Source organism: Schistocerca nitens, chromosome 11 (assembly GCF_023898315.1).
Source record: "Schistocerca nitens isolate TAMUIC-IGC-003100 chromosome 11, iqSchNite1.1, whole genome shotgun sequence".
Classification (NCBI taxonomy): domain Eukaryota; kingdom Metazoa; phylum Arthropoda; class Insecta; order Orthoptera; family Acrididae; genus Schistocerca; species Schistocerca nitens.
The window spans coordinates 101423947-101451349 of NC_064624.1; the positions used below are offsets into that span (position 1 = coordinate 101423947).

Consider the following 27403-nt stretch of genomic DNA (forward strand, 5'->3'; position numbering starts at 1 on the left):
GTGTTCCTAAAAGGCAGATATTTGTGGGTTTGATAGTTGATGCACTTCTGTTTACATTGTCATCTGACGGCATACAGTGTTTCTTGTCTGTTAAAGACATTGACACAGTGGTCAGAGAAAGTTACTGGATGAACCAGAGCAATGTAAGCATTGGACGTGTACAAGAATGCTGCGTGGTGTCTAGGTATTAAAATACTACCGAAACAAGCAGTTTAAACAGTCACTGGCTGGTTGACAACATATAATCCATTTTACATAATCAATGAATTAAGTACAACCAGATGTTTTCTCTTTTACAACATTACCATAAAGGAGGTCATGGTAGTAAAGAAAAGCTACATAAAATAAAATGTGTTTCCCATAGTACAAAATGAATCAATTATAATTTGTTGTGCATTAATTACAATCAACTGTTTTCTCTTTTTACAATAAAACTGCAATGAAAATTAAATTCAGGTTGTTTCCCTTTGCTACAATAGTACTGTAATGAAACCCACATTACTTTGTTTAGTGTTACACCAGTGTTCAAAATGCCCGCCATTCATTTCAACACGTGCTTCATGATGGCAAACCCAGTCTTGTCACACTCATTCACACGTGTGCTCATTTGCCTTCACGGTATTGGTAGCATCGAATATCCTCTGTGTAAGTTCATCCACACTATTTACTTTCTGGACATAAGTAATTCCCTTCATAGGGCCCGAAAAGGAAAAAAATCCAGTGGATTTAAATCAGGACTGCATGTTGGCCATCAATGTGCACAAAAACATCCTATCCATTGTCCTAGAAATCGTCCATTCAAAACCTCCATACTGTGTGACCAGTGTGGGGTGGAGCACCGCCATGGAGGAACCATGTGTTGTGACATATGGCTAATGGAACATTTTCCAATGAAGTTGTTAGCAATGTCTCCTCTAGATAGTTTCGGTAATTGTTAGGAATCCATCATGCAGGTAAAACGTAAGGCCCAATAATTAAATCATCGATTATACCTGCCCGTACATTTACAGAAAAGTGGTACTGAAAATGTGTTGCTACTACTTGGCATGGATTGTGTTCATTCCTCGTGTGCACATTATGAAAATTAGTTATTCTGTCGTGAGTCAAACACGGTTCAATCTGTGATGAGTATTTTGTTTACCATGCGATCTGTTGTTGCCTACCTGTTTCCGATTCACTCTCGCTATATCTTTATGCGCAGGGGCAGGGGTGATCCTAGAAGTCGGTCTAGGGGGGCTTTTGGGGGAATGGAATATCGCTTAACTAAACGAGAGTTGGGGTCTTCCACCGACAATTTGTTAAAATTTGGTGTTGCTTAAAGTAGTTTTTGGTAATAGTTTTTGGTAACATGTCTACAGAATGTGTGTGCTCGTGAAATTAATACGATTTGTCCCAGATGTCCAGCAATTTCGAATTTTTTTGTCTGGGGTCAGCAGTTTGTGTTGGTAGGCATACCCAGCATAGGCCTATTTAGCTTCCTTGATTATTGTAGGTGGTATTCGTACTTTAATAATCATCCAGTGTATATTAATAAATAATAAGATGCCCTTTTTAAGTTAATAATCATCTAGTGTATATTAATAAATAATAAGATGCCCTTTTTAAGTTAAATGATATTTATTGGTTTAGATAGTAAGCTATTTGCTGCTCTTATTCTTTTGTTGAAATGTGTTTGAAATACATAGCCCCATAGCTAACCCCTTGCCACCGCCCCTGCGCAGCAGTAAATAATGCGAACCGATCGCTTACATAAGCGTACCTGTGTTGGAGGACGTGTGGGACAGGCTCCCTTAGTTTTTGATTCTCTTCAATGGATTCTTCCAGTCTACTATGCATAATGTTTCCACAAGTCACATCTAATCCGTGTGCACTGTCCAGTGTCAACTTTTCCAAAAACATTGTCCTGAGTCGAACTCTTTTTTTTTTTTTTTTTCCTGGAACATTTGTAGGAAATGGACAAACATTTTACTAGATGTTTTAAATCATTTGGTTGTGATTTACTAACATGATTTTTTTTTTTTTGGCAGCTTATACCAATTACATCTTGTATGTTGGTTCGTATATGCCTAAAATACTTCTCCTTAACTTTCTGCCAGTTCCTATTGTGATAATCTAACTACTTCTCATCTTGTAGCAGACTCTTACAGTTGCCAGATGTTTTATCTGCCAAGTGCCTAAACCTAGTCTGAAGAGCCAGTAGTTACTCAGATACCCTGAATTTTGAATATACGTGTTGGTCAGTTGATAAGACTGTCAGGTTTTCCATGATAATAGCTTACCCTTGCTCTTTGTAGGAAGGTGCTCCCACAAACAGTGATGTTATTTTATTACTTATTTGTCTTCCGCATGTACACTACTGGCCATTAAAATTGCTACACCAAGAAGAAATGAAGATGATAAATGGGTATTCATTGGACAAATATATTATACTACAACTGACGTGATTACATTTTCATGCAATTTGGGTGCATAGATCCTGAGAAATCAGTACCCAGAACAACCACCTCTGGCCGTAATAACGGCCTTGATACGCCTGGGCATTGAGTCAAACAGAGCTTGGATGGCTTGTACAGGTACAGCTGCCCCTGCAGCTTCAACACGATACCACAGTTCATTAAGAGTAGTGACTGGCGCATTGTGACGAGCCAGTTGCTCGGCCAACATTGACCAGAAGTTTTCAGTTGGTGGGAGATCTGGATAATGTGCTGGCCAAGGCAGCAGTCGAACATTTTCTGTATCCAGAAAGGCCCGTACAGGACCTGCAACATGTGGTCGTGCATTATCCTGCTGAAATGTAGTGTTTCGCAGGGATCGAATGAAGGGTAGAGCCACGGGCCGTGAAACATCTGAAATGTCCACTGTTCAAAGTGCCGTCAGTGTGAACAAGAGGTGACAGAGACTTGTAACAAATGGCACCCCATACCATCACGCCGGGTGATACGCCAGTATGGCGATGACGAATACACGCTTCCAATGTGCGTTCACTGCGATGTCGCAAAACACGGATGCGACTATCATGATGCTGTAAACAGAAGCTGGATGCATCCAAAAAAATGACGTTTTGCCATTCGTGCACCCAGGTTCGTCATTGAGTACACCATTGCAGGCGCTCCTGCTTGTGATGCAGCATCAAGGGTAACCGGAGCCGTGGTCTCCGAGCTGATAGTCCATGCTGCTGCGTCGAACTGTTTGTGCAGATCGTTGTTGTCTTGCAAACATCACCATCTGTTGACTCGGGGATCGAGACGTGGCTGCACGATCCGCTGCAGTCATGCGGATAAGATGCCTGTCATGTCGACTGCTAGTGATACGAGGCTGCTGGGATCCAGCACGGTGTTCCGTATTACCCTCCTGAACCAACCGATTCCATATTCTGCTAACAGTCATTGGATCTCGACCAACGCGAGCAGCAGTGTCGTGATACGATAAACCGCAATCGCGATAGGCTACAATCCGACCTTTATCAAAATCGGAAACATGATGGTACGTAATTCTCCTCCTTACACGAGGCATCACAACACTGTTTTACCAGGCAACGCCGGTCAACTGCTGTTTGTGTATGAGAAATCGGTTGGCAACTTTTCTCGTGTCAGCACGTCGTAGGTGTCGCCACCGTCGTCAACCTTATGTGAATGCTCTGAATAGCTAATCATTTGCGTATCACAGCGTCTTCTTCCGGTCGATTAAATTTTGCGCTTGTAGCACGTCATCTTCGTGATGTAGCAATTTTAATGGCCAGTGGTGTAATAAAATAATCTTCAGTCTTGATAAATTTGCTACACGATCAAAGTCCAAACAGAAAAGGGTAATAAATTCCTGTAGTGATTTCTTGATGCAAATACTTAGTCCCCTCATGTATTATAAGTTTCAGTATAGTCCAGATATCTAACTCCAAGGCATGAGATGACAAAAATATAGTAAATTTTGATTACAAATATGTGTAGCAAGGTGTTAGTAATTATTTTCTATTTTAACTGTCAAACCAAATTTCTTCCATTGCAGATTCATGTTACACTCCAGGACTGCCATGTGAGAGAGTCTGCTGTATGTAAAATCTATTAAATTTTTTTTTACTCTTAAAGTGTTTTCCTTTTCACTATATTCTTTACTATTATTTATCATTATTATTTACTCCTTCATACTGGGAAATAGTTATTGACAGAATTAGATAACAGAGTACCTTGTTATATGCTACCTCTGTATATACATCAGAGCAACTTTTAGTACTCACTGTCAGCTTTTCTGTACAAGTTTTTACAGAAGCATTTTTGCGTGTAGCTTTCATTGACAGTGTTAGATATCTCTTACTCTGAGGCGCTCCTTAAGACATCCATGTAGAGTTGGAAGCTCTGTCGTGTACTTGGTGTGACATAAAGGCATTTGCTGACAAATTTCTAATGCCACACGTCGCCCAAGGAATACCTCAAATAAACAATAATACAACACAAACAAAATATATGTACTAATATGTAACAATACATGCAAAATGTGGGCCTATGTGCCTTACATTATTAATAAACTGCACAATTCCTCATTTTTAGAGTTCCGTATCTCAGCTGATAAAAATGGAACCCATACAGAATCACTATGTTATCCGTCCGTCTGTCTGCCTACCCGTGCGGCCATTTTTATTTTATTTATTTACGCGTCAAGTTCTGTAAAACCAAATTGAGGAGCAAATCTCCAAGGTCCTGTAACGTGTCAGTACATGACATTACAACATAAAAGTAATAACAGATAAAGATAAAATGTGTATTAGCCTGAAAAACGTCAAGCCATAAGTTTCAGTAAACCCAGTCAGCAATATAACGTAAGAATCAGCTTAATTTTTAAGGAACTCTTCAACAGAATAGGAGGAGTTACCCATGAGGAAACTCTTTAGTTTAGATTTGAAAGCGCATGGATTACTGCAAAATTTTTGAATTCTAGTGGTAACTTCTTGAAAATGGTTGCAGCAGTATACTGCACGCCTTTCTGCACAAGAGTTAAGGGAGTCCAATCCAAATGCGGGTTTGATTTCTGCCGAGTATTAACTGAGTGAAAGCTGCTTATTCTTGGAAATAAGCTAATATTGTTAACAGGAAATGACAGTAAGGAATATATATATTGAGAGGCCAATGTCGAAATACCCAGACCTGTGAACAGGGGTCTACAAGAGTTTCGTTAACTTACACGACTTATTGCTCGAACCACCTGTTTCTGGGCCAAAACTATCCTTTTAGAATGGGAATAGTTACCCCAAAAACATAATACCATACGACATAAGTGAATGAAAATAGGCAGAGTAGACTAATTTTCATGTCGGGCGATCACTCAATTCAGATTGCATTCGAATCGTAAAAATGGCAGCATTAAGTCTTTGAACAAGATCGTGAGCGTGTGCTTTCCACGACAGTTTACTATCTATCTGAACACCTAGAAATCTGAACTGTTCAGTTTCACTAATCATATGCCCATTCTGTGAAATTAAAATGTCAGGTTTTGTGGAATTGTGTTAGAAACTGTTAAAACTGAGTCTTACTGTGATTTAGCGTTAGTTTATTTTCTACAGGCCATGAACTTATGTCGTGAACTGCACTATTTGAAACCGAGCCAATGTTGTGCGCAACATCCTTTACTACCAAGCTAGTATTATCAGGAACAGAAATATTTTAGAGTTATCCATAATTATTTATTTATTTACATAGTTTATGCCCACATTGGAGCACTAAAATCAAACATAATACAACAGAGTCTACAATGATTAAATTTAGGTCTTAGCAGTCAGCAATTTCTTCGTTTTCCAATACTTCTTCATTCGCAGTGATCTGGCTGCTCGTTCTTCTGCAGGTATGACATATTTCTTCCATTCTGATGGTTTGAATCTCAGCCGTGTGTATTTGTTCTTCAGAAGCAGTTTCTCTTCACTTTGTTGAATTTGGTGTGTGGTGATGTTCAGTTCATCCAGATCACTTTGTACTTCTTTAAACCAGATGTTTTTGGTTTTATCTGTTCCAGAAGTAGTCAAAAAGTTGCTTCAGGATTCTAGTATTTGGAAGGTGAGATATGTGGCCGAAAAATGCAATCCTTATTTTCTGCATTTTATCAAAAATGGATTCACTTTCTTTATACACTACTGAATTTGGCAAAAGTCTCCTCTGCCCATTAACTTGATGTTTCTTACTGATAATTGTTAGGAGTATTCTTATCTCAACTTCCTGCAATTTGTCAGTTGCTTGAGTATTTGGTCGGAATAGTGTTTCGCTTGCATATGTTGCTTCCAGTTTAACGATGGAGGAGTAATGTAGAAATTTAGCATTTATTGAGAGAGATTGTTTTTAGTAGGTGGCCACATTGTTCTCTGTGACCACTGAAGTTCTAATGTTCTACTATCTACTGATACTCTTTCATTAACATTCCAGGTAATAATCTCACCAAGATATTTAAACTTTATTTTAATTTTTTGATCATTATGGAGTATGATATGGGATGTGTCAACCGAGAAAGCTGGGCATCATTTCTGTTTTCTCAAACGAAATTTGCAATCCGATCTTTGCCGCTAGTCGTTCTGTTTGTTCTGTCTGAACCTTTGCTTCATTAATATTGTTTGCTAACAGCGCCAAATCATCTGCAAATGCAAGGCAGTTAAGTCGAATCTTTCATCCAGTCTTAACAGGTGGTGGGCATATCTTGTTCCATTTACACATGATTTTCTCCAGCACCCAATAGAACAATAATGGAGACAATCCATTGCCTTGTCATAGGCCAGTATGGATCTCAAAAGGGTTAGAGAATTCATTTCTGAACCTTACTCTAGCTTTAGTATTTTGAAGGGTGACTGCAACGAGGTTGACACGTTTCTGATGTAAACCAAATTCTTTAAGAATTGACAGTAGAGATTCACGATGGATACTATCGTAGGTCTTTTTAAAATCGACAAAGGTGATCACTAGTTTCTGGTCCCTGACCCTTCGATGTTTCATTATCCATATGAGACTAATAATTTGATCAGGACAGCTTTCGTCCTGGACGAAAGCCTCCTTGATATTCGCCTAGTTCACCATCAAGCTGTTCATGAATTCTGAAATACAGAACCTTGGAAGAAATTTTATAAGTAATATCCAGCCAGGATATACCCCTATAATTATTTGGATCCAATCTATCTCCTTTTTTGTGTAGTGGATGGATTATCACAACATTCCATTCCTCTGGTAACTTCTCAGTATTCCAAATGTCAGTAAGATGTTTAAGTTCGGGATAATTTGTACATTTGCATATTTCCAAAGTTCTGCCACTAGTTGGTTCTCACCTGCTGCTTTATAATTCCGAAGTGAGTTAATCGCTGCTTGTACTTCATCTGGAAGTGGTGGTATAAGTCTTTCTAAATGTGTTTTGTTTCTTGGATAGGGGTCAGATTCAGAATGATGTTCAGGTTCCACACTATTTAGTAACTGTTTGAAATATTTAGCCAATATCATTGAATTGTCGTAATTGTTGTGTGCTACCTTTCTGTTTGTATCCTTCATCATAAGAGTAGGTGGAGTGTATTTCGACTGGTACTGTTTGAATGTCTGTTAGTAATGTCTGGTTTTGTGGTGATTGAAAGCATCCTCAATAGATTTTTAGCGATTCCTTATGAAATTGCCTTTTGACCCAACTGATTTCTTTGGCAGTTGATCATCTAGCATTTATTAATTCCTCCCTGGAGCTTTCAGTTCTCTTTTGTTGGTAATTTAACCAGGTCTTACGTTTACATTGAATCACTACATCGCATTCCTCATTCCACCAAGCATGTTTCTTGCGTTTCCATACAGGAGCTACTTCTTCAGCTAAGGCTTTTAATCAATTGACAGTGGCTTCTAGATTGTCACTTAAAGGTATTCTTGATCTCTCGTAATATATTTGATTATTAATATTATAACTAGGATCATATGTTCTCTTTGTATCTAACTTTTGAGGTTTGCTTTTTCTTTTAGGCGTCAGTTAGATTTTAATTTTAGAAATGTGGTGGTCTGAATAAACATCAACGCCACGCAGCACTTAAAAAATAGACTTCCTTATGGTATTTCTGATCCATGGCTACATCTATCTGGAACTCTACTAGCTTGACGTTAGGACATTTCCATGTCATTAACTTATGTGATCTTCTCTTAAACCTTGTTGTCTTAAACACCAATCCATTTGTAGTATAAAATTCAATTAACCGTTCCTCATTCCTGTTCATAAGTTTATGAGCTGGCCATCGCCCCACCACACCTCGAAATTCCTTCTCTCGTCTTGTCTTCACATTACAGTCTCCAAGCAGAATTTTAGTTAGTTTCTAGTATGGTCCTTACTAGTTGATCAAGTTCATCCCAGAATTTTTCTGTTCCATCCTTGTCAGTTCTATTTTTAACATTAGTTGGAGCATGAATATTTATCAGTGTGTATCTTTTGTTTTCCACCTTAATTGTTAACAATGCCATTCTTGAGGAATTGGACGAAAGATCGTCAGTGGAATCAAATATTCTATTGTGTACCAAGAAACCCACACCAAATTGGGGAAGATTTTCTATTTCCCTTTCTCCTGGTGGTCCCTTATAAATTCAATATCTCCCTGATTCGATAGTGTCCCGGTTAACTCTTGAAGGGCTGCGATAACTATGTTCTGTTGATATAAGACATCTGTTAAATGTTTCAATTTACCAACTTTCCTTAAAGAATTAATTTTAGCACCTTCTTATGTGGAATATGTTGCTTGTTTGTTCATTCAGTGCATCGCTAGGTGCTCAGACTCGCCTTTGTACTCTACGTGACACCCCACCGTATCCGAATGGTGTCTTCGCCTGGATAATCTCTACGTGACTGTCCAAACCGCTGGATTCTTTTAATAGAAGACTCCTCATATTTGTTTGATTATCTGATCAATGATTAAGTGTCTGACCAAGGTCAGGGTTTACAATTCCAGTTACCCGTAATACTATTTATATAAATAAGGAACAGGAGTGGCCCCAACATTGATCCATCTGTTGAGACTCCTTTTTTCTGGGAATGGGTACATGTATCAAGTGTGCCAAGTTGAAATTTTTTGTCAGCTACTGTGGTTCCTTGGCAATGTAAAATATTTAAGCTTCTCCAAGTCCGTGCAGTATGGCCACTTATTTCGCATATTTGACACCCAAAAACCCACTCATCAAATCCTATAGCGTGCTTTACATTGACTTACAATATTAAAATTTGGCAAGAAGCACAGTTTCACAGTACAGGTAAAGGAAGAAAATCCAGAAACTGTTGAGTTCTTACTATGTCACATAAAGCAATATTTTTTTGCTATTTATTGGCCCCAGTCTGCTGTTCGCCTGCCTGTCAAGACACCTTTTCCTCAGGAGCAGGTATAGGTATGACAATGAAAGTTATGTCAAGCACTAAGCTCTATGGTTCCTTGACTGTGTAAATAATTTAAGTTTCTAATTAATTGCAATCAAAAGATATCACCATATATGTCACATATATATATATATATATATATATATATATATATATATATATATATATATATATATATATATATATATATATCTTTCCTGACGAGGCAACAGTTTGTTGCGAAAGCTTGAATTTTGTGTGTATGTTTGTGTGTCTATCGACCTGCCAGCGCTTTCGTTCGGTAAGTCACCTCATCTTTGTTTTTATATATATATATTTGCTATCTGTAGGTGAACTATCCAAGTACATGTTGGACCTGGTGGTTTAATGGTAAAGTGCATGCCTAAAAACCAAGAGGTGTGGGATCGAATCTCAGTTGAATAATGGCTTTTTCAGTCTTAATTTTAAAATAGCCTTCACCTCCCAACAATGTGAGAAGTCTCCAGAAAGCCCCATATCTAACTACAGTCGGGAATAAATCCGAGATTCAACAGTGGGACTGGATTGTGTACATAGCATACACTTATGACACCACCTCCAGCCGGTTCATACCAACTTGTGTCAAAAATATACACAAAGGCAAAAATGGTGAACAGTTTAGAGTCAGAAAGGAAAAAGTTGCACAAAAATACCACACTCAGTTTCCATGAAAACAGTTGGAATTAATGGATCTGCTATGTGATATAAGGCATGCGCATATGTAGTGTATGTGTGTTCGCAAAATGACTGGACAGAATTCACACCCACACTCAGAAATACACCTCCTATTGTTGTAGTCTTTCCAGGATTGGAAGGTAACTGTTGATGGTGAATACTTTGGAACACCAGCTCCACCCCAAAGAGCACTAGCCTCCTCCTCCAAACCCTACAAATGCTATCAGCCGACTCCTTGAGAATTCCGAACTGCTTTCACCCGATCGATTTAAGCAACAGAATTCAGGCATTTCCATTGCCTGTTATTGACACCCACTAACAACATGTACTGCTTAGTAATTCGTGGGACGTATATCGAAGAGACATTGATAAGAATATTTTCTCTATTGAGTTTTAATTAGAGTGTGATGATGAAGTTGTCTGGTCCTGTATAAGGACAGTTTTAGAGTCATTCGAAGATAGTTTGACCACTGCACGGACCCTCATATGGAAGATACGATAACAGATACACCACTGCTAATTAATTTCAGTACACCCAATAAATGACATCTAGATTCTGTAGATAAGGTCTAATACCGTGGGTACGGTTGATGAAGCAAAGGAATAGTACAACAGTTGTACACATGTCATGATTTTTGTTTGTAGTCATAGAGATACAACAGTATCCAACAAACAATGTTGTATACATAAATATTATGTACCAATCTGATAAGTTTGTTTACCTATTTGGCGACAGACGCCGCATTTAGTGGACCTGCATTTTCCCTGCACTGATGTTATGTCCGCAGTGAATGACAAGCGTTGCTAAGATACGTAACATGTGGTTCCTGCATTTCAGTTCCTTCGTGACATTGAAGTGTGCACACTGCTAGTATGGCTTCACGAGTGGAGATGTCCGTAGAAAAACTGGCTGGTATTGAAGCACTTAGCCAAGCAGGTTTCTCTATTTGCCAAATTGTGAAACAGTGTAGTGTGTCTGTAGGGGGAGTGCAACACACCTTTCACTGCCAGGAGACAATAGGTAGCAATAAGGGCATACCATGACCAGGACGACCTTGTAAACAACCAAAAGTGAGATAAATATATCAGTATAACCAGTAAGAGAAACAGATTCAAAACAGCGCCCCAAATTCATGCAGAATTGGTAGAAGTGAACACGACAACAATATCTGTTGCAATAGTAAAAAGGAGACTGACTGAAATCGGGTTGAAAGGATATGTCACAGTAAGGAAACCCCTTCTCAGGCCCATAGATAAACAGAAGAGATTTGAATGGGCTAGAAAACACCGTAGTTGGACACTGGAAGAGTGGATGAAGGTGTTATTCACCGATGAATCAGAGTTTGAGATTTTTGGAACCAGAAGGATAATATTTGTTCGCCGATTTGTAGGGCAAACGGTAGCCCAGAAGTGTGTTCTACCTACAGTTAAACACGGTGGAGGTTCTATTATGGTTTGGGGCTGTTTTGCTGGGGATAGAGTTGGTGACATAGTGAAAATAGAGGGGTGTATGGATCAGAAGCAGTAGCACCGCATGCTTCAGTATCGGGCAATATGAAGTGGATTGCACTTAATAGGGAAGGGGTTCACCTTAAAACAGGATAATGACCCGAAACATTGGTCAGCATACTGTAGAACTACATTGCATCAAAGGAAGAACAGAAAGTGCTGAATGATATGGTATGTCTGTCTCAAAGCCCTGATTGTAATCCCATTTAAATAGTCTGGGATGAAGTGTACAGATATATCATGGAAGTTAATATATCCACCAAGGAATATCTCTGGAGTATTGTTAAGGATCTGTGGAATCATATAGTCCACGATACCTACAAAAACTGATTGACCGCATGCTTCTACTTTGTGAGACATTCATTAAATCCAAAGGAGGGTACTTTAATGAAAGTAAAATATAATGATTGTGATTGTATTATATATGTGGAAGTTAACATAATAATATTTTGTGAGAAATAATGTTCAATTTGTGTTTTAAATATGAAATAGCAGGGTGTATCGAAAATAATGAGCGGTAGTGTACCTCTGGCATAGAGAAACAAGGGAAACAGCTGAAAACAAGTGTCACCAGGTTGGTTTCAAAGAGTACTCTATAGCATTGGTCCTGTACTTAGCTTGCATTTATCGTGAATCTCCTGCCCAACTCAAAGTCCAAAGTGAGTGGAATAAAGAGTAAGTGGTTCCTGTATGTAAGAAAGGTTGAAGAACCGATTCACAAAATTACAGACTAATATCTTTAACATTGATTTGCTACAGAGTTCCTGAATGTATTTTCAATTCAAATGTAATAAATTTCCTGAATACTGAAATGCTTCTGTCCTTCAGTCAGCACTGTTTTAGAAAGCATCACTCATGTGTCATGTGAAACTTGGCTTTTCCTTTTCCCATATGATATCCTTGGAACTGTGGATGAAGGGCAGGATGTAGATTCCATATTCCTAGATTTCTAAAAAAACATTTGACACAGTGCCTCACTACAGACTGTTAACGGAGATACGAGCATATGGAATAGGTTCTCAAATATACGAGTGGCTCGTAAGTAACAGAACACAGTATGTTGTTCTCGATGGTGAGCGTGTCATCGGGAGTGACCCAGGGAAGTGTAATAGGAGCTATGTTATTTTCTGTATACAAAAATGATCTGGCAGATAGGGTGAGCAGCAATCTGTGGCTGTTAGCAGATGATGCTGTAGTGTATGGGATAGTATCATCACTGAGTGACTGTAGGAGGATACAGTATGACTTAGACTATATTTCTAGTTGGTGTGATGAAAGGCAGTTACCTCTAAAAGTAGAAATATATGAGTTAATGTAAATGAGCAAGAAAAACAAACCTGTAATGTTTGATTATAGCATTAGTAGTGCATTGCTTGACAGTCATGTTGTTTAAATATCGAGGTGTAACATTGCAAAGTGATCTGAAATAGAATGAGCATGTAAGGATTCTAGTAGGAAAGGCAAATGCTTGACTCGAGTTTATAGAGAGAATTTTGAGGAAGTGTGGTTCATCTGTAAAGGCGACAGCATATAGGACGCTAGTGCGACCTGTTCTTGAGTAACCTATTCTAGAGTGCCAGGGATGTGCACCAGGGAGAATTAAATGAATACATTGGAGCAATGCAGGTGTGGGCTGCTAGATTTGTTACTAGTAGGTTCGATCAGCCTGCAAGTATTATGGAGATGTTTCGGGAACTCGAACTCAAATGGGAATCCCTGGAGGGAAGGTGACACGCTTTTCGAGGAACACTGTTGAGAATATTTAGAGGACCGGCATCTGAAGCTGACTGCAGATTGATCCTACTGCCTCAAATGTACATTTCATGTAAGGACCACGAAGATAAGAGAAATTAGGACCCTTAAGGAGGCATGTGGACAGTCATTTTTCCCTCACTCTGCTTGTATATGTAGAAGGGTTATGGATATTTCAGCCCTCTCTCTGGGGAACCGTAGCCCCCGTCGCCAGAATACCAGAAACCTAGTGTAGCACCCACAATGGCGAACACGACAAGGACACGTATGTGGCCAGGAAATGATGTGCAACAAGGCTTTTTGCTACTGTGTGTTTCTTAAATATGAGAAGGTTTTTGGAATACTGCTACCAGTCACAAAATGTGTTGACTACTGAAATTATTTAATTAGCAACATACTTTGAAGTTAGGCATCATCATTGAGCTGCAGTGTCAGTAGAAAAATATTTAGCGCAAGGGTGTGTAGATGTTAAAGTTTATGTGTGTAGTCTTGGCAGCTGCTGTGGGCATCCTGCAGAGAAACAGAAGGATAGCTTAATAAGAGGCGATGCCTCTTTGTTTGTTGGTCTGCTGTTCACATGGAAAAATTTTAAATAACAACTCACTTTGTTCATCTGAAGTGGCTGTCTTCTTACGATGAGTTCAGCAACCTCCATTTCTATGAACATTTCTATGAATTTGTTAGCCATCGTTGGCAAATTCCTGAAGGTAACTCGAAACACGATATCGCAAAAGAACTTGACTGTGGAGCAAAGCAACACGGCAGTCAGAACAGACTGTGTTTTGATCTACCTATCAGTATGTCTACCCGGCTGTTGGCAGTCACTTGCGATGCATTCTGCATATTATACTGTCACATCACTGATATTGCTCGACAACATATATCACAGAATGGGAGACTGTGACAAGTTTATTTTAGAAATGACACTATAAAATTTTATTTTAAAGAATTTCAAAGATGTTGCTGGGACCTAGGTTTGTATATGATCTTAATGTGTATATGTGTTCTATTGAATTGAAGTTGGTCAAGAAATGTGGGTTCTTAAACTCCACTGTTTCATTTACGATCTTGTTTTTCAACTTTTAACGTGGATGACTCATCCATTTCCTCCGAGATGGCCATTTTTCAGCTCTTTTTGAAATTATGCTGTTGCAACACTGTGGCCTGTTTTGTCCATGTGTTTTGCTGTGGCTGACTTCTTAGGTTCATCAAGTCTGAAACAGTCAACAAGTTCTTTAAAATGAGTTTTAAAATTTCTGCCCATTTGATCACTGTAGTATTACAGTAGTTGCAATGACTGCATATAGCTCAAGTTTGTAATTTGCTCAGTTCTTCTGTTGATTGTGAGATGTCATGAACCAGTTAAGTTGTTGTTGGCAGAAGTGATCCTGATACCTCTGGTTTCGAACAGGTTGGCTGTTTTGTATAAAATGGCTCTGAATTGTGGTATAGTTACACAGTTGGGTTTTTGTATGTTGGCTGATGGCCCTGTCAGTTTGTTTGCTTTTGTTTTCTGGTATGTGTTGTGATAGCGCACCTAGTTCATATTCATCATAGCCATTGTTTTGTGAAATCTATTTGATTATGTGTGTTTGTGGGTCATTGTCGCCAGCACGAAGTGGGAATTTCTGTATTCTGTTTAAGAAAGCAGTGAATGCAGATTGTTTTTCATGTGTTGGTGTGTGTGTGTGGTGGGGGGATTTGCAGTGACGGTGACTGTTTGTGTTGGTTTCTGTGCACATTGATGTTCAGGGTCTGCTTTGTATTTGTTATTGTCATGTGAAAGAAGTTTATATTGTTATCTTTCTGATGTTCTCTCTGTGTGAAATGGCTGTTCTTATGAAAGCTGTTGAATCTACATAACAACATTTCTATTTGCTCTTCAATTTTATTATATATTATGAATGTGCCATCTACATATCTGCTGATTTTGTTACTGTTAAGTCAGGTATGTGTACAGTACTTAAGTTGCAACATAGGCAGTAGTAGCATGCACTAATAAGTACCCCATGTGCATACCAAAGGAACCAGCTTTACTTCCCCACCAAAGGGGTGACTGAACAACCTAGTGAGTAGCAGACAGTTCATCTACGGAGGGGAGTGGTTGTCCACCATTGCAGTTATGTCCTTAAGTGCACATTTTAATTTTAAACAAGTAGCCAATGAAATACAGTCAGTGAATTTTAAAAAAATACATTGAGTGATATATTTAAACAACTGGAATCAGGGCAATTCTGATGAATGTAAACAAGACTTTTGAAACACTTGATTTATTCACAATATTTTAGATTTCGAGCTCTAACACCTCGACACAGGATTCGTTGACACCAAGTATAAAATGAAAGATGAGATCTTATGATATCAAGATGCTGGAACCTGTTCAATATTATAACAAGAACAAATGAAATAGGCCAAATGATTTACAGTCTTTGGATAAACTATATATGTGAATCTAAAAAAAAAGTTAAGTCGTGCACAAAATGATGCCATCTACTGATATCTCAGAACCACTGAACGAAACACTGATATGTTTCAGTTTGAACATTAAAACATTAACTTCCAAAATTCTTTACTCAACACTCATGCACGAGTAGCATTTTGCTGCCTAAACAACATTACCAGATTGGCGTCCACTGACAAGAGACCCCAAAACACCTCACATGCTCTCGGCTCAGCAAGTCACCTGAGCAAACTGCCCTAGTCAGAAGTCCACTGTGGTGAACCACATTTGGTTGCAAAAAGTCATTTATGCTTAACATTTAAATTATAGACTATTGAAAATTATTAATTACAAATATTGAAACATCCTTTCATTTCATGCATAATTGTTATAAAACTCTCTTATTTTTTTATATCATTACATCACTGGAATACACACAGTAGACAAAACTCTTACTTTAAAAATGAATTACAAACAGTTTCGATCGCAATAAAACATTTGTTTACAATGTTTATCAGTTTCGGTTGCAATGTGACCATCTTCAAAAGATTTCTACCACAATGCTAGGTAGTGGCAGTGAATGGAGCTGGTGTTATTACTCCATGAATGTCAAAAACTCACTTTGTGGAGTCATAACACCTGTCCCGTTCAGCACTGCGCCACCGCCTACCGTCGTCATATAAATGGTCTGAAGATGGTCACATTCTGACTGAAACCGGTAACACTTTTAAATAAATGTTTTATTGTGGTTGAGACAGTTTTTTATCCATTCTTGAAGTACTGTTAGCCAGTCTGATGTTTCTCCATGAGAATTGTTCTCAAAAATTTGTAGAAGTCTTTACTAAGTTTACTCCTACCATTTCCAAACTGTGTTATTCAAATATTATCTTTATCATACCAATTTCCAAATTTTTGTTCAATAGACATACAGTCAAATCTTGTCAGGATTAATGCAGAACCGCAACTGTTTTTTGGCGGATGACTTGTCTCTGCACTTAAATTTCGAAATCAGTTTCCTCTTCTCTTCTCGGAAAATTCTCAGTAAAATTCACACACATTACACAGGGTCAGTGGACAGCAGTGCCACAACTATGATAGCTTTGCTATTTTGTTACACTTACAGAGTCACTTTCTAAAAACAGCTATTGAATTAAATTAAAACTTAGTTTCTGTAGGGAGTAATTCAACTCTTAGAAAATGACTTTCCATGACTGCTACACGAATTACAGCTCTGTGGTACTGACAACGGGGAGATCGAGTCACTAATTAAATTGCCGAAGACTGAGGATTCCCGTGGATTATAATGGGATGTGTAGCAGAATAACTAAATGCTGTGGCACATACGTTAGCCCAGTAATTAGCCACATTTGTAATTTTTGCTTTGGGAATGGTCAGTTGTATGAACTGCTCTATGAGAAAAGGATAATGTAGGGAAATTTAGACCCATTCCTATGCTATCTGTGTTCTCTGAAGTTTTTAAAAAGGATGTGACAAACAGCACTTGATTTTCAGTGAGGTTTAAGAGCACAGAGGGAACTCACAGGCTGTGAGTTTGTGAATGGGTGTAGAGGCTACTATGACCATCACTAGGAGGATCGGAAATGGGGGGCTGGGTAAACATCATTGAAAATTCCGATATTATCAGGGTTGACACAGATTATGGAAATCAGGGAATATCAGGGAATTTCAAACACATGAGGGAAATCTGAAAAAAAAAACACTGCTTCTTCCCTTCCTACCACTCCCCTCAGCTTGCAGTCAGTGCTGCCACCACTTCTTGCCCCTAGCCTAGCAGATGCCAATGAGAGCTAGGGAGGCAAGAGTAGTAGTTTATTGGGATCTGATTCTCAGAAACTGCAGATGCCGTGGCCGGAGACAGAGGTTATGTGTGACTGAGTTGTGTCTGAGTGGAGAGAGAGAGAGAGAGAGAGAGAGAGAGAGAGAGAGAGAGAGTGTGTGTGTGTGTGTGTGTGTGTGTGTGTGTGTGTGTGTGCGCGCTCTCTCATTTTGTGACAAATACTTAGGGTGAACATTTAGTTGTGAGAGTGTGATTGTTTTTTCTACATGTCTGTCTGAGCCTCAGCAATCATCTTTATGGTGAGTTACCGTACTACCTATCCTCAATATTATTGATTCTCAGAGTATTTGAGCAAGTTACCTGTTGCACGGATTGATCACCACGGTCTCATTTCTTCAGCTATCTGTCTGTTGCTCGTGAAGAGCTGGCCGTGCGTGGGGTTTCCGAGGTGGGCCAAAAGTGCAGGCTGCTCCTGTGGGTATCTGTAACGGATCGGTCCTGCCGACCTAAAGCATTTGGTTCCCCCTGAGGTGCAGGCCCTGCCTGTCGGATCTAGTCTCACTGACCTGCCCGCAGGCTGGGTCTGTTTGTGTGTGACGTAATGCAGCAGATTTTCACGGTTTATCCGTGGGCCCAGGACTGTGGTGTTCCCCGGCAGGCCAGAGGCCGTGGGCGATGGACTTCAGGAATTACAGCTGTCTCGTCATAAGTATGTTGTACAGTGTGGCATTTTATAGACATTTTATTTGTTATAGTTCATTTTGGCACTTAAAAGTACTGTATATGTTAGAAAGCGTGGAAAATAAGAAGAAAAAGATTATGCCAGTTGCTGGCGGTTTGTGCTTCTATATTTCTCGAAAGAAAAATCCCTGAATACCTGTAAAATAAAAGATATAGCACAGTGGGTAATAACCGACAATAACGAACATTGTAGAACCGATATTTCATTGGGGGTCCCCTGCAGTGTTGCTTTACACAATTCTTTCCCACCTTATACACTTCTTTCAAGAGGCCAGCTTTTTCCTGAGGTTATTTCTGAAATCAGTGAAGGTATTTTAAATCTGTCTTGCAACTCCAAGGAAATATGCATTTTTATCACAATGTGTGTTTCGTTTTATTGAAGTAAAATAATATCAGTGGTCTGAATGAAACACACATACCATTTGGCTTGGTTTCTCCATCTAAAAACAGTTCATTACAAAAGAGTTTGATGTTAGTACTTAAGATTTTTGCTCACATCAGGAAACCCCATCTGATTGCTAGCTTTTTAAAATATTTCCTCATTTGCACTATTGTACCATAGCTGCAAAGACAGATTGCCAACTTACGTTTTAACTTACCTTTGAGATCTCAAAATTTGTCATGGAAAAGTGCTAAAACTTGTCCGGAAATCAGGGAAATATCTTGGAAATTTGTGGCAACCCTGATTATTATCTGTTAGTATTTGGGGGCTGATGAATTGCACTTTTAGTTACAGTTATAGAGAATGTTCTAGAAGTGTTGAAATGTAGAAGCTTTTTTTTTCTTTCTTTTTTTTCTATTGTGGTATTTTCTGAGAAATTGTTCATCTTCCTAAACACAAAGAGGCACAGGTAAACCTACATTTATACTGCATCTAGTTGATACACGGTCTGTGTTAAACAAGAAACTATAATCAAGTGGGGAAGTTGGTTTATTTGAAAAACTATATGGTGTGTCCTCAGATGGAAAACCAGTCGTAAGCAAAGAAGGGGAAGCTGAAAGGTGGAGGAGTATGTATAAGGTCTCTACAAGAGAGGTGAACTTGAAGGCAATATTACAGAAATAGAAAATGACGTAGATCAGATGAGATGGGAGATACTACACTATGAGAAGAATTCGACAGAGCACTGGAAGACCTAATTCCAAACAAGGTCCTGGGAGCAGATGAGATCCAACTACTGGTAGCCTTGGGGGAGCCACACCTGACAAAACTCTATCTGGAGTGCAAGATGTATGCAACAGGCGAAATAACCTCAGACTCCAAGTAGAATGTAATAATTGCAGTTCCAAAGAATGTAGCTACTGACATGAGCGAACATTATCATTTAATAAGTAATAGTTGTAAAATACTAACAGGAATTATTTGCAGTAGAATGGGGAAACTGGTAGAAGCCAACGTCGGGGAGGATCAGTTTGGATTTCGGAGAAATGTAGGCACACACGAGGCAATACTGACCCTATAACTTATCTTAGAAGATGGGTTAAGGAAAGTCAGACATACATTTATAGCATTTGTAGACTTAGACAGTGTTGACTGGAATACTCCCTTTGAAATTCTGAAGGTAGTGGTGATAAAATACAGGGAGCAAAGGGCTATTTACAACTTATACAGAAAACCAGAGAGCAATTATAAAAGTCTAGGGGCATCAAAGGGAAGGAGTAGTTGGGAAGGGAGTGAGATAATGTTGTAGCCTACCCTTGATGTTATTTAGTCCGTACATTGAACAAGCAGTAAAGAAAACCATAGAAAAATTGGGAGTAGGAATTAAAGTCCAAGGAGAAGAAGTAAAGACCTTGAACTTTGTCAATGAGATTGCAATTATGTCAGAAACAGGAAAGTACTTGGAAGAGGAAATGAGTGGAATATACAATGAACAGCAACAAAAGCAAAACAAGGATAGTGGAATATGATCAAATTAAATCAGGCAATTGTGAGGAAATTAAATGTAGTCAAATTAAATCAGGTGATGATGAGAAAATTAGATTAGGAAACAGGACACTGAAAGTAGTAGATAAGTTTTGCTATTTGGGCAGAAAAATGACTGAAGACTGTCATAGTAGAGGGGATATAAAATGTTGGCTGGCAATGGCAAGAAAAGCTTTTCTGAAGAAGATTATGAAAAGGAAAGTTGCTACTCACCACAAAGTGGAAATGCTGAGCCACAAATAGGCACAAAAAAAAAAACTATCACAAGTAAATAAAGCATATCTAATACATGGTGAGTAGCAACTTTGCTTTTCATAATACTGTTACATTCCATCCTGGATTTTCCATTGTTGCATTTTCTGAAAAAGAGTAATTTGTTAACATCGAATACAGATTTAAGTGTTAGGAAATCTTTTCTGGAAATATTTGCCTCGAGTGTAGCCATGTAGAGCAGTGAAAAATGAACTGTAAACAGTTTAGACAAGAATACAAGCTTTTGAAATGTGGTGCTACACATGAATGCTTAAGATTAGATGCGTAGATGATGTAACTAATGAGTAGGTACTGGACAGAGTTGGGGAGAAAAGAAGTTTGTGGCACAACTTGACTGAAAGGCACAATTTGACTGAAAGAAGGGATCAGTTGAGGGGACTCATTCTGAGACATCAAGGGATCACTAAAGTGTGGTGGATAAAAATCGTAGAGGGAGACCAAGAGAGGAATACAGTAAGCAGGTTCAGAAAGATGTAGGCTGCAGTAGTTAGTATGAGATGAAGAGGCTTGCTCAGGATAAAGTAGCAGGGAGATGTCCATCAGACCAGTGTCGAGATTGATGACCCTGACAGCAACGTGTTGCTTCTGTAAAATTAAATTTGCCCAAAAATTTATGTATTCTTCTCCCAGAGAGGAAGCTAAAAATATTGTTTATAGTCAAGTTTTATGTTACAGTGCATTGAGTGTGTAAAATATGTTGCTTTATAATTGGTAGACAGTACTTGTACTTTTCAAAATTTGTTTAATAGAGGACTTGCATAAATAAATAACTGTGCAGTGGTGAGTAATCATCTGGCTTGTTATGAGAATGATAAGCCTTGCCTTAGATATGCCAGTGCCTTTATCAGAGCAACTAAAATATTCAGTCCTGTAAGTTCAGGTTTTTTAGTGTTAAATGAGATGGAAGAAACCTATGAAATATAAGAAGAATATTTCAACAATTAAATGCTGCCAATCAGACTACTGGGTGTCGTACTTGTCATCAACATCTACATCAACATCTACACTCCGCATACCACTGTGAGGTGCATGACAGAGGGCATGTTTCATTGTATCAGTTATTAGGGTTTCTTCCTGTTCCATTCACATAAGTAGCATGGGAAGAATTGCTGTTTGAATACCTCTGTGCATGCAGTAATTATTCTAATCTTATCCTCACGATCCCTGTGTGAGCAATACGTAGCGGGTTGTAGTATATCCCTAGAGTTATCATTTAAAGCTGGTTCTTGAAGCATTCTTAATAGATTTTCTTGGGATAGTTTATGTATATCCTCAAGAGTCTGCCATTTCAGCTCCTTGTGTATCTCTGTGACACACTCCCGTGGATTAAACAAATCTGTGACCATTTGTGCTGCCCGTCTCTGTACACATTCATTATCCCTCGTTAGTCCTTTCTGGTACGGACCCCAAACACTTGATCAATATTCTAGAACCAGTTGCACGAGTGATTTGCAAGCAATCTCCTTTGTAGACTGATTAACTTCCCCAGGATCCTGCCATCTGCTTTACCCGTGACTGAACCTTTGTGATTATTCCATTTCATATCCGTACAAAGTGTTGCACCCAGGTATTTGTATGAGCTGGCTGATTCCCAACAGTGACTCACTGATGTTATAGTCATAGGATTCTACATTTTTTTCATTTTGTGAAGTGCAAAATTTTACACTTCTGAACCTTTAAAGCAAGTTTCCAATCTTTGCACCTCTTTGAAATCTCGTCAAGATCTCACTGAATATTTATGCAGCGTCTTTCAGACAATACTCCAACATAGGTAACTGCAGCATCTGCAAAAAGTCTGACGTTACTATTAATATTGCCTACTCACCAAGTGGCGGCAGGGGAACACACACACACAAAAGGATTTGACTTTTGCAAGCTTTCAGAGCCAGTGGCATTACATTGTATTATCAATAATTGATTATTTCCATTGTTATATTAATATTGTCTAAAAGGTCATTAATGTACAACACATACAGCAAGGGTCCCTACAAACTTCCCTGGGGCATACCCGAAGTTACTTTACATCTGATGATGACTCTCCATCCGAGATCATACGCTATGTTCTCCCTACCAAAAAGTCCTGAATCCAGTCTCAAGTTTCACTTTATACACCATATGATCATACTTTTGACAATAACAACAGTCATTCTTATCCACTGTACCCATTGAACACTGTGTAAGAGAATTTGTAACTTCATATCAAAATGCCCTTATAATATTGTGTAATGTTGATTTTTTTTTTTTTTTTAAGAAAGGGAAAAAAAGAACAACAAAACCATTTGTAAGGTGGCTGTACGAATAAAGTTAATTTAAAGGAAAGAAAAGAGGACATATAATTGAGTGACCTTTTTTTTTCCGCTTTCAGATACCTGGCCAATGAGATGAAGTTGTACCACTTCCATCAGTCCCGACATTTGTCAAAGAAGTGCAGTTTGTAAGTATTCTGAAACATTGACTGTCGAGTACGCACTGCAGTTATGTGAATATTGACTGAATTCTGTCATGTTGAGAACTTGGATGACGCAGTCTGTGTTTTGTGAGGGGGAAAAAGATTTCAGTAGCAAAGATCACAGAAGTTAGTCTGTATTGTTGACAGTCGGTTTCAACAGTTGGAACTGTTGTTTTCTGGTCTTAAGAAATTTCTGTGATGAAACATGTGCCATTGTGAATTTGTAGCTTATGGATAACACCCAGCACATTATACATAGGTTTTTCAAAAACAAAACTGTTTACAGTTAAAAAAGCAGCTTGTGCACACGAGCATGTTCACATACATAGCACTCGCAGAGGCTCGTTAAGTCTTAAAATGTACAGTATACATTAAACTGTAATTGCACCATATACTTTGGCTGAGGTGTGGATCCACAATGTGTGGAACATTTCTGCAAACATAAACAGATGTACATTTTGCTGTATATCATGTGCTTCAAGAATTAACAAGCCTCCGCGAGCACTACTTATGCAAACGTGCTCGTGTGCACGAGGTGCTTTTTAACTGTAAATGGTTTTATTTTTGACTAAATTATGTATAATGTCCTGCATTTTAAGCAGTGCAGTGACAGTGTGGCATAAGGTACAAGCTCACAGTGGAACATGTTTCATAACAAACTTTTTTTGAAGACAAGAGGATGACAGTTAGAACTGTCAAAACCGGTTGTCCACAATAAAGACTAATTTATGCAATATTGGGTATTGAAAGTTTTTCTCAAGGAATAAATATTACTTCTGTTCCTTATAGCTATCACAGAGAAGCTGTATGGATGCAGTTTCATATCATGTCTGCTACAGTGAAAGACTGAAGTTGAAACAAGGCTGCTGGATAGACACAGGGTGTATATACCCCAGGCTAACTGGGAAATCTGGGGAGAACACAGGAATCTTTAAGATTTCTGATAATTTTTCATTGTTTTAGTTTCCAGTTAAATTTTTGTAATTTTGACGAGTAAGAACTGATATTCGTAACAAAAATTTTACTTTGGCCCACTACAGCAGGATAATATTGCAGAAAGAAAACATAAATGAGAGAATAACACCAAAATGAAATTTTAGTTGCAAAGAAAGTGCGCCATTTACTACAAAACAAAGTGCACACACAAGTGTCTGCCAACAGCAAAATGTGTTGAAGGCTTTAGGATGAAGACTGTGTTATATTTTGTAACAACAAACTGCTTTCAATGAGTATGATGTCACAAAAGTTTACTTTTATAACAGGTCATGGGAAAATATTGAGGATGGTGGTTTGAGAAGCATTATTTACGACGTAAATTTCCTATTATGCAAGATGACTTACGTCGCATGTGAGAATCTGTGATTAATTTCTTAAATCACAGAACGTTTGACTGTCACTCAAAATTTAACACTTTGAGGGACAGCCACGTAGAAAAATTTTGAATCTAGAAGACCAGCCATTTATGCCATTATTTAAATATTTACAGCATATTAGACTGAGTAACACCTTACAGTGGTTAGCACACTGGTCTCCCATTCGGCAGGACGACAGTTCAGGCCTGCGTCTGGCCATTCTGATTTAGGTTTCCCATAAAAAAAAACTCTCCGAACAGGCCTCGGAAGGCTCAACGGTACCGAACGGCCGCCGTGCCATCCTCAGCCCACAGGCGTCACTGGATGCAGATATGGAGGGGCACGTGGTCAGCACACCACTCTCCCGGCCGTATATCAGTTTACGAGACGGAAGCCACTACTTCACAATCAAGTAGCTCCTCAGTTTGCCTCACAAGGGCTGAGTGCACCTCGCTTGCCCACAGGGCTTGGCAGACCAGATGGTCACCCATCCGAGTACTAGCCAAGCCCAAAAGGGCTTAACTTCGGTGACCTGACGGGAACCGGTGTTAACGACAGCAGCAAGGCCATTGGCTAGGTTTCCCATGATTTCCCTAAATCGCTTCAGGCAGATGCTGGGATGGTTCCTTATAAAAGGGCATGGCCGACTTCCCCACCCTTCACCTATCCGATGGGACTGATGATCTCGCTGTTAGGTCCCTTCCCCCTAACCTACCAACCAGCCAACCAACCAACCAATCAGCGTATTTGTGTTTGGTATATCTTGAAAGGTAACACACTAAAAAAGGACAAGCTTAGTTTTTCATAAATGTTTTATTTCTGTCATAGATTACAAATTATGCAATAACGGTGGCAAAAAGTAAAATTATCCTTCAAAAGCAGTTCGAGGTGAAATCTTGAGCAATTTTCCATGTAACTGGCTTTTCTATGGAAAAGTTGGAGTGCTTGTCAAAGGATCATTCGTATCCTAAAAAAAAAGGCAAATGCTTTCAATGACTGTTATATTGTAGGTGATAGCTTATCTTTTCATGTAGCTATACTGAATGTATATTAATTTAAACTATTAACTTTTCCTATTTGCATATTCACTCTACTTAACAGTGATGTTGCTATGGGCTGACTACAACACAAGTCCTGTGCTCTAAATATCTGCCGTATTTGGCTGGGGAGTACTGTAACTTGAGCTATGATTGGTGGCAATGGCTCATCGCAATCTCGTTTTCGGTGCTTCGAAAGATACCGTGCTTTAATTGGTGGAATTCGTATTTATACTTTTGTAATTTGAAAATATACGCTGTACATGATGCTGCGCATCAAATATTTTTCCAAAACAAGTTATTTTTTGCTGAAGTACCGGGAAGTTCTACGCTTGTATACAATACCTTTACAATTCAAAGGATTTGTCAGTTCGGCAGCGCCAAGGAAAAGTGTGTTGCAGAAACATTGTTTAGCCACAGCCTTACTCAGGAAGTTTCCTAATGGCATACACTCGCTACAGAGTGAAAATTTGTTCTGGTTAATAATTCATGATATTGTCACAAATAATTTACAGAAGAATGGAAAAATTGGTAGAAACCGATCCCAGGGAAGGTAAGTGCAGGTTGTGGAGAAATGTAGCGGTATGTGAGGAAAAATGACCCTGTGATTTATATTAGAAGATTGGTTAAAGAAAGGGAAACCTGGATTTATAGCATTTGCAGATTCGGAGAATGCTTTTGACAATGCTGACTGGAATATACTCTTAGAAATTCTGTTGATAACAGGGATAAATTATAGTGACCAAACAGGTATCTGCAACTATTACAGAAATCAGACGGCAGTCACAAAGAGTTGAACGATGTGAGGGGGAGATAGTGGTTGGAAATGGAGTGAGGCAGGGTTGTAGCCTATCCTCGATGTGTTTCAATATGTACGTAGAGCATGCAGTAAAGGTAACCAAGGAGAAATTCTTAAATGAAATTAAAGTTCAGGAAGAAGAAATAAAAACTGAGGTTTGCTGAAGACACTGTAATTTATTCAGAGTTGACAAATTAGTTGGAGGAGCAGTGTGGTGTGGGATGTGTAATGTCTTCAACAGAGGCTGTAAGATGAACACCATCGAAGGTAAAACAAGGTCAGTGGAAGGTAGATGAATCGTGATGTTGAGAGAGTTAGATTAGGAAATGAAATGTGTTTTTCTATCTGGGCAACAAAAAGCTGATGATGGTCAGTGAAGGAGAATATAAAATTTAGACTGTTAGTAGCAAGAAAAGTATTTTGAGAAAAGAGAAATTTGTTAACATCAAACTAAAAGTATAAGTGTTTGGAAGTCCTTTCTGAGGGTATTTGTCTGGTGTGTGTAGACCGGTACTGAAATAAAACTTGGTTGATAAACAATTCAGACAAGAAGAGAATAGAAACGTTTGAAATGTGGTGCTGTGGAATGATGCTGTAGATCAGGTGGATAGATAGAATAACTAATCAGATTCGCAAAAAAAGAGTTTTGTGGCTCAGTTTCACTAAAAGAAGGGTATGGTTAATAATACTCATACTGAGCAATCACCAGTTTGGTAATGGGGAAGTAACTGGGGGGGGGGGGGGAGGGGGGGGGTTAATAATTGGAGATAATGACCAAGGTTTGGCTACTGCTAGCAGGTTATAATGGATGTAGGTTGCAGTATCGTGCATAGATGAAGAGGCTTGCTCAGCATGGACTAGCATGGAGATTTGCATCAAACCAACCTTTGGACTGAAGGCTACATCATCAACAACAACACACTTAATATTGAGGAAATTTATAAACCACACATTATAATAACGGCAGTCTTCTTTTTATTTTTGTTTCACCCGACTTTGCGATATGTTAAATTAATCACTTTTTAATGTTTTGTGCCTTTCTGTTAGCAGCTCAGTATTGTTTCATTCATTTGACCTATCTTCTTCAGAGATGTGGATGTTCGTTTGGATTTGATTTTGGAACCCCCCACCCTCTCCTTCCCTCCCTCCCTCCCTCCCATTGTGTTCTTTTCCTCCTCTCTCTTTTTCTCCGTTTTATTTTTGAACATAGCTCTTGTGATTTGGAGTTATCTGAAGTCCTTTTCCATTTCAGTAATCCATTTTTTTCCTGCACAAGTAGTCATAATTT

General features: G+C 38.7%; 1 long non-coding RNA gene across 4 annotated transcripts in view; it reads left to right on the plus strand.

Moving 5' to 3' along the window:
• The window catches only part of LOC126213173 (uncharacterized), a 382402-nt gene that overhangs the window by 310563 nt on the left and 44436 nt on the right, over window positions 1–27403 (plus strand). For 3 of the 4 annotated variants that reach the window (XR_007541099.1, XR_007541097.1, XR_007541098.1), the window contains one exon: window positions 22844–22912. The exons of the other annotated variant lie outside the window; for it this stretch is intronic. This is a non-coding gene — a long non-coding RNA (uncharacterized LOC126213173). The remainder of the gene's footprint in view (window positions 1–22843; window positions 22913–27403) is intronic. 4 annotated transcript variants of the gene reach the window in all.